The following is a 7482-nucleotide window of genomic DNA, read 5'->3' as shown; positions in this document are numbered from 1 at the left end:
CAAGTGGCGCACTGTAGCAGTGCGCCACTGGGCCAGCCCCCTTTCTGGTTTTTTATGGACATTACTTAATGCCATTGGGGGTCCTTGGAGTTAAAAACAGCTGCTGATTCTGCTATCAAATAACTCTTCCTTTTTCCATGAACTCGTAAATCTAAGCCTAAGTTAATGGGTTCAGGCAGAGATGGGGGTCCAAAAATGATTTCTCATTTGAGTTATGGTGAAATCTAAGTGTAGCAGATACTTACTTCTCCACTGCCACCCCAACCTTTACCCTCTTCAGAAAACTGCCCATTCATACCTACAGGTTTGCAGAAGGAGCAGACACATAGCCTTGTCCCCGCTCCAGCGGCTGATCCAAGAGTTAATGCCTGACCCATGCTGAGCCCATCAAAGTCCCTTTGCTGAGAATGTGGAATGATTGCAAAGATATTTGCCTCACAGACTAGAAGCAGGAAGTAGAAGCCTGGGAACTGGGGGTGTCCATGTGCAGCCATATAGACTGGGAAGCAGGAAAGTCTGGTCTGCAACGTGAGACGAGGGTAAAACAGATCATTATGGAGCAACAGAGGTCAGAGAGAGAATCCTGGCAGGGTTAGGTGGCCCATTTCCAGTTCGTTTGTGGAATTAGACACCCTTGTAGTGCTCGTTTGCATAAGCCAACTTGGGGTTTTTTTGTTGCTTTTTATGTTGGTGGCTGTCCGGTATGGGGATCTGAACCCTTGACTGAACCCTTGACCTTGGTATTACAAGGCTTTGGTCTAACCACTTAGCAAACTGGCCAGCCTACAAAAGCCACCTTAAACAACCAAAACCCTAAAGACATAAGACAAGATTGATGTATTTTCAAAGAAAATACTTTCCCGCTTGCTAAAAAGCTTAAAAGAAAACAGAAATTAAAAGCATTTGTTTCTAAATCAATGCTAGTATATTCTATGAGACATTAACATTCTGGAATTAAGTGATTTCTTCACCTTCTATACCTTTTCCTTACAAGAAAGGTAATAGCCAGCATAAGGTATGATTGAGGTAGCATTGCAGAAAAGTAAAGGTGCAGACCCTGGAGCCGGACTCACTGGTATAAATCCCAGGTCCATCACTTAGTAGATATGTGACCATGGGCAAGTCTCTCAACGTTTCCAAGAGCTCTGAGAGTTGCTGGAAGGATTAAAATTTTTCAGTGCCTGGAAGACACTAGCACACTAAGAACAATGCCTGGCTCACGAAAATGCTGCATAAATGATAACTACCACTGATCACGTGGTTTCCTCTTCTTGCAGCACCCAGCCTAGAGTATGTGGGGCTTTTCATACCATTTCCTTTCCAAACATGAGAACTTTTCAGTCACTCATCAGAATTCCAGGTGAGCTCTGCTTGAGCCAGAACCTGAAATCTTAGAGATGCCTTGAAAACAGCTTCTCTCCACTCCATCATCCTACGCTCACTTTGCAGGAGGCTGTCTTTCTGAAGCCTTATTGAGCACTCATATTTAATGAGGATAATCTGTATTCTTTGATGATACTTTGTTTTCTGCACAATTTTTTTATAAAAGAACTAAAAATTTGTTTTAAAGATCCATACTTTAAGCATGCTAAAATTTTTAGATATTAAGATTATGCTGGACAGGTGATGTTTAATAAGGGCACTGGGGGACATGCATGTCCCAGCAACGTGGTCTATTCTGGCCACCACTCACATTAGTGACATCAAGAAATGAGAAACCCTATGGACGACCCTATGAAGGACCAAGTTAAAAGGACTATGTTAAAGACTTGCAGAACATTTGCTGGGCTCCTTTCCTCCAGACAAGCACAGGATTTGTGTGTACCATTCAAAATACAGTAGCCCCCCTCATCCGCAGAGGACACATTTGAAGAGCCCCAGCAGATGCCTGAGACCACGGGTGAGTACCGAACCTGACTGCCATCAATCAGAACACGTTTTCTGTTCAGGTCTCCCACCCACAAATTTAATGCCTTTTCCATCTTTTTTTAAAAAAAATATTTAGTGAATTTATTTAAATGGAGGATGTTTAAATGACATAGAAATGGAAAATATTAGAAATCCACATACAGTAAAAAATGAAAACAAAGACAATTCCATGACATTTCCAGTTAAACATTCGTACAATACATATTCACTTTTTTCCTTATATGGGGGTAACATATACATACATGACATGGTGATTCCGGCAAAAAAAAATCAGAGATACTAAAAATATTCCCAAGTTTTCAAAACAGTGTGGAATACATTACAACAACATGAAACCCCTGATTTAATCATTTAATTCCATGATTTTATCATGCGAGAAGCATGGTTGGTTTTAATTTTTTTAAACAGATATTGGTATCACAACAGGCTTATTAATAATTAAGGCATTTTGTGTTACACAGTATCTCAGTGAGGACAAAACATTTTTTTTTTTTTTTTGTCTTTTTGTCTTATTTTTCCGTGTCCGGCAACGGATTGCAACCCTCAGTGTTGCCCCCGTACCGGACCAGGGACCGGCAACGGGATTGCAAACCTCGGTGTTGCTCCCACGCCTCGCTCAGCCAGTGAGCGGGAGCCGGTCTGTATGTGGGATCCGAACCCTCGGGCGGCAGCGCTGCCGTGCCTCCTAAGCGGCGCACTATCCAGTGCGCCACTGGGCCAGCCCAACAAAACATTTTTAATATTGATTATTTGCTATGATTCTTTAAATTTTCAAAGTCTTCTCATAAGAAAATAGCTGCACACATTTAGGTGTTTTTTATAAAGTACAATCTTAAAAAAAAAACTAATGATGATTGGTCTTTGTGGTTCCTAGCAATAAATCCTGTCTTATTTTTTCATATAGTATAAATTATATTCTTATGCGGGATTGCATTAAGTCCCAGTAGTTCTTAAACAATGTCACCAAATAAAAAATTTGCATTGAAATCCCAAAGTCAGACAATCTTCCCAGTGCCTTTCTCTCTTTTTTTTTTTTTTTCCTTTTTTTTTTGTCTTTTTTCATGACCGGCAACAGATCGCAACCCTCAGTGTCGCGCCCGTACTGGACCGGGACCGGCAACGGGATCACAACCCTCGGCGCTGCTCCCGCGCCTCGCTCAGCCAGTGAGCGGCCGGTCTGCGTGTGGGATCCGAACCCTCGGCGGGAGCGCCGCCGCGCTTCCCAAGCGGCGCACTGTAGCAGTGCGCCACTGGGCCGGCCCCCCAGTGCCTTTCACCTCACTAAAGTTGGACCTGCTCCTTTTGGGATTTTTCCACTTCAAGAAGAAGTAGATGGTTAGGGTTTCATTATGTAGCTTTTTAAAAGAAAAAAAAGTGGTTTTGATTTCTTCCATAGTTCACAGTTCTCAGATGAGAACTTCTTTTTGGAAATCCTATAATCCAGGGATGTTTTGAATAACCAAATGCTCTTTAGTACACAAAATCTCTCAATCCAACTGTAATAAATAAGCATCTACATCCTTAGCTATATTCCTAGTATATCCTGGAACCAAAGTAAGATGGTTTTCCTATTCCCACAATTCACTTAATTCTTGTTTTCAAATCTGAATATTTCCATTATTTATAATTTCAGTTTTGGATGATAGTTCTGAGCCCCAGCTTTTTTTTTTTTTTCCTTTTTGTCTTTTTTCGTGACCGGTAACGGGATCGCAACCCTCGGTGTCGTGCCGCACCGCGCTCAACCAGTGAGCGGACCGGTCTCTATATGGGATCTGAACCCTCGGCGGGAGCGCTGCCGCACTCTACCGAGAGCGCCACCGGGCCGGCCCTGAGCCCCAGCTTTTTACGACTGCTTGAAGCCAGCGAAATCAACTATGACATATTCTTGAAATTTGCTTTTAAGTAGTGACTTTACTAGAAGCAACAGGTCTACACAGCAGCCAAGTGAAATATATTGTTTTTCTTCCTGCTAACTTTTGGCAATCCACCACCACTCCAAGATCTTCTATCCTCCCCAAATAAGCTACAAGTTCGTGTATACCTCTCTTTCCCCAGAAAAGCTACTTTTTGCAAGTAAATGCAATCTCTGCCTTGTAAAGAAAAGCTACTTTCAATCTCAGACTCCTGCTGAACAAAACTTGGGCCACTGTTTCATAGTTCTGAGAAAACTCAGGAAAAAGAAAAAACAATACCCACTAAATTTTGATGATGGGCTCTCTCTTTGTGATGAACTGGAATCACTAGTTAATCAAACATGTTCGACTCTCATGGCATAATTTTTTGGGCAGTGGCCTGCACACGCCAGTTCATTTTCTTTATTTGCCATGTCATGGCCCCCATTTCTAGGGGACTGTTTTGGGTTTTTTTTTTTCTGTAATAAGAATTTGGAAAGGGATGATAAACTTTCTTTCTGTGATAGACAACTTTACATAGTTTTTCTGGGCTTTTCTCAGTTTGTCCAACTGTTCTATTTATGGAAGCAGCCAACAGTTTTCACTTAAAGGAAGCACTTTACTGCTTCTCTTTGGCATATTCTAATTGCCAGCATCACTACTCCTGTGCTTTGGGGTCATTATTAAGTTAAATAAGGTGACTTGGACACAAGCACTGTGACACCAAGACAGTCGATCTGATAACCTAGAGGCTGCCCAGTGACTCATGGGTGGGGAGCGTCCACAGCATGGATCCTCTGGACAAAGGCTTGATTCACGTCCGGGGCTGGGCAGAGGTGAACAGCATGAGATTTCATCACACTACTCAGAATGGCGCACATTTAAAAACTAATGAATTGTGGGGCCAGCCCGGTGGCGCACTGGATAAGTGCACCACTTGGGGAGCGCGGCGGCGCTCCCGCCCGAGGGTTCGGATCCCACATACAGACCGGTTCCCGCTCACTGGCTGAGCGAGGCGCGGGAGCAACACCGAGGGTTGCGATCCCGTTGCCGGTCCCGGTCCGGTACGGGGGCAACACCAAGGGTTGCGATCCGTTGCCGGACACGGAAAAAGACAAAAAAGAAAAAAAAAAAACTAATGAATTGTTTATTTCTGGAATTTTCCATTTAATATTTTCGGGCCATGGTTGACTGCGGGTAACTGAAACCATAGAAAGCCAAACTGTGAATAAGGTGGGGGAGAGACGACTGTACAAGCTGCCATCTTCTTAAGAAGAAGGCAAAGTGCTTGAAGGGAATCAGGGAATGGGACCCAGTGATCCAGGATTCTGCAAAAACAGAAGGATTCTAAACCTGAGTCCGGACGTGACGCAGAGATGATCAGAAACAGAAACCTGCCCCCCTGAGCCTGTGAGAGAGCGCCAGACTTCAGGAGGTGACCCTTGGAGGATCTTGGAGGATTTTGGAGGACCTTGGAAAAGAAACAGCACAAAGCAAAAAGGAGCAACCACGTGGAACCAGCAAAAGTGCTTTTGAACGAATCAAAGGAAAAGGCACTGAACTTGAAGACTTCCAGGCTAGTGCAGAGAGCCAGTTTTGGGGAGGTTCTCAATGACCTGGAGCACATTCATCTCACTATTAAAAATACAAATTATGTTATTACCTTTCACTCTAACTCCTTTCTATTGAAATAGAACTGTTTGTCTACTGTTTTTCTATTCATTAAAATCACAAGTCGTGGCCGAATGGCAATACTTTTGCTGGCGTCATGGAAGGGCAAATACTCAGTGCCATTTAATTCACACACTCTCTTAAGCACTAAAGTAATCTAACGAGCAACTCTGAAAGCTTTGTTACAAAAAACATCGTCAGCCATTTGAAAGAAGTAGTGCTTGAGAGAAAACCTCGAGCTAAGATGCCCATGCATTGGAACCAACACGTAGGATGAGCATTAACACATTCTGACTTTCTGATGGTCTTTTTTTTAAAAAGTAGCTTTTCCTGTGTATGTTGAAGGTATGCACCATGATGTTATAGGATTCACATAGCTACTGTAGTGCAGCAAATGAACAGATCCATTAAATCACAGTCACTCATTTTTTTCTTGTTTGTTTTTTATTTTTATTTTTTGTGTGGCAAGAGCAGGTGAGATCTACTTATTTAGAGAGAATCTCAAACACAGTACAATTTTCCTGCCTATACTCTTCATGTCGTGCATTAGATCGCTGGATTTGTTCAGGGACATATCTGCTGCTTTGTATCTTCTGACCTATATCTCCCCGTGACCACCCCCCACCCCACCGACACTGGTAACAGTTGTTTTATTACCTATCTCTGTACATTTGAATGTCTTTCTTTCTTTTTAGGTTCCACATATAAGTGGGATAAAGCACTATTTTTCTTTCTGTGTCTGGCTTATTTTACTTAGCATAACGTCCTCCAGGTTCATCCACGTTGTGGCAAATAACAAGATACCAGGTTCTTTTTTAGGGCTGAGTGATATTCCATTGAATATACACACCATGGTTTCTCTGTCCATTTGTCTGTTGATGAACATTTAGGTTGTTTCCATGCCAACAATCTCTTTTCTGAATATGTCCCCAAAGGAAATGCAATCTCTGCCTTGTAAAGACATTTGCAACTCCATGTTCATTGCAGTATTTTTCTGATGACCTTTTTGGAAGAAGCTGTAATATTTTTTGTTAAAAAACAAAACAAAGCAAAACAAAACAAACAACAACAACAACAAAAGTGTATTTGGGCCTGGCTGGTTGGCTCAGTTGGTTAGAGAGCGGTGTTGTAACATAAGGTCATGTGTTCAGATCCCCACACGGGTCAGCTGCCAAAAAAAGAAAAATAATTTTTTAAAAAACACTGCTTGGGCCTGCCCGTGGCTCACTCGGGAGAGTGCGATGCTCATAACACCAAGGCCCTGGGTTCGGATCCCATATAGGGATGGCCGGTTTGCTCACTGGCTGAGCGTGGTGCTGACAACACCAAGTCAAGGGTTAAGATCCCCTTACCGGTCATCTTTTAAAAAACAAAATAAACACTGCTTTTTGTCTATTGCAAAACTGTCATATTTAAGCCATCTGAAAGAAATATTCAGGATATTGGAGAAACAAGATTCACATTTTAATTAGAAATAAGTCTGTTAAAATCATAAAGTGTGTTTTTCTGGAACACGCCTGAGAATGACTGTACAGAAAGTGTCTTTGCATTTTCTGCTTAGAAAATTAATTTATGCTACCTATATACTGGTGAAGTCAGATAAGATCATACATCATGAACTCATCATGACAGTGATGGTGTATACATTAAAGCTTAGGTGGGTAAGTTAAATTTTTACAACAAATAAATTTTAAAATTGCATTTCCTTATAATAAGCACATAACAAATACAGTAGCCTACAACATACTTGCAACCTTAGACTCAAAGTTAAGGGGTATGGTTGGCCGGCTAGGTCAGTTGGTTGGAGCACGGTGTTGTAACACCAAGGTCAAGGGTTCAGATCCCCATACTGGCTGGCTGCCAAAAAAAAAAAAAAAAGTTAAGAGATAAATTCCATAGGAGGGAGCAAAATATTTTTGCTCTTAAAAACAGATTATTACGAGACAATGTTTTGCCCTTCGTGAAAAAAAAAATGTTAGCCAGAAACTCA

General features: G+C 41.9%; 1 pseudogene; it reads right to left on the bottom strand.

Annotated features, from left to right (window-relative positions):
- Positions 1 to 3416: 3416 nt before the first annotated feature.
- LOC103601814 lies at positions 3417 to 4410 on the bottom strand (annotated as a pseudogene).
- Positions 4411 to 7482: the final 3072 nt, after the last annotated feature.

This window comes from Galeopterus variegatus, unplaced genomic scaffold (assembly GCF_000696425.1).
Source record: "Galeopterus variegatus unplaced genomic scaffold, G_variegatus-3.0.2 Scaffold3891, whole genome shotgun sequence".
NCBI classification, from domain to species: Eukaryota; Metazoa; Chordata; class Mammalia; order Dermoptera; family Cynocephalidae; genus Galeopterus; species Galeopterus variegatus.
Note: the sequence above shows the minus strand (reverse complement) of the source record. Positions and strands in the feature narration are given on the sequence as shown.